This window comes from Tarenaya hassleriana, unplaced genomic scaffold (genome assembly GCF_000463585.1).
Source record: "Tarenaya hassleriana unplaced genomic scaffold, ASM46358v1 Cleome94, whole genome shotgun sequence".
NCBI lineage: Eukaryota > Viridiplantae > Streptophyta > Magnoliopsida > Brassicales > Cleomaceae > Tarenaya > Tarenaya hassleriana.
Window position 1 is genome coordinate 160,892 of NW_010971790.1, and position 384 is coordinate 161,275.

Here is a 384-nt window from a genome sequence, read left to right on the forward strand (position 1 = left end):
AGATCTTGTTCTCAATGTGTGATGGTCCAAATCGAGATTTCATTGCGTGTTTGAGGTTTAGAACATGTCTAGGGATGTAAAAATATGTGTTAATAGCATTTGGAAGCAACCCCGAATCGAAACGGATGAGAAAACGCGAAACAGAGTTCGGAAATGGCGAAGGAGGACAAGTCCTGCTGTTTACTCTGGTTTATTTAAAATTTTTTTGGATTTCGTATTTTTGCTTCTACATTATTATTATTCTATTACTATTGTCCATGTGGCACAGCCCGTATACTGTACACGGGTTACGGGTGTCACACGGACAGTCTACGTTTAGTGCGGACCGTCCGTTCTATCATCATAGAACGGACGGTCTGCGTGTTGTCGTGGACCGTCCGTTCT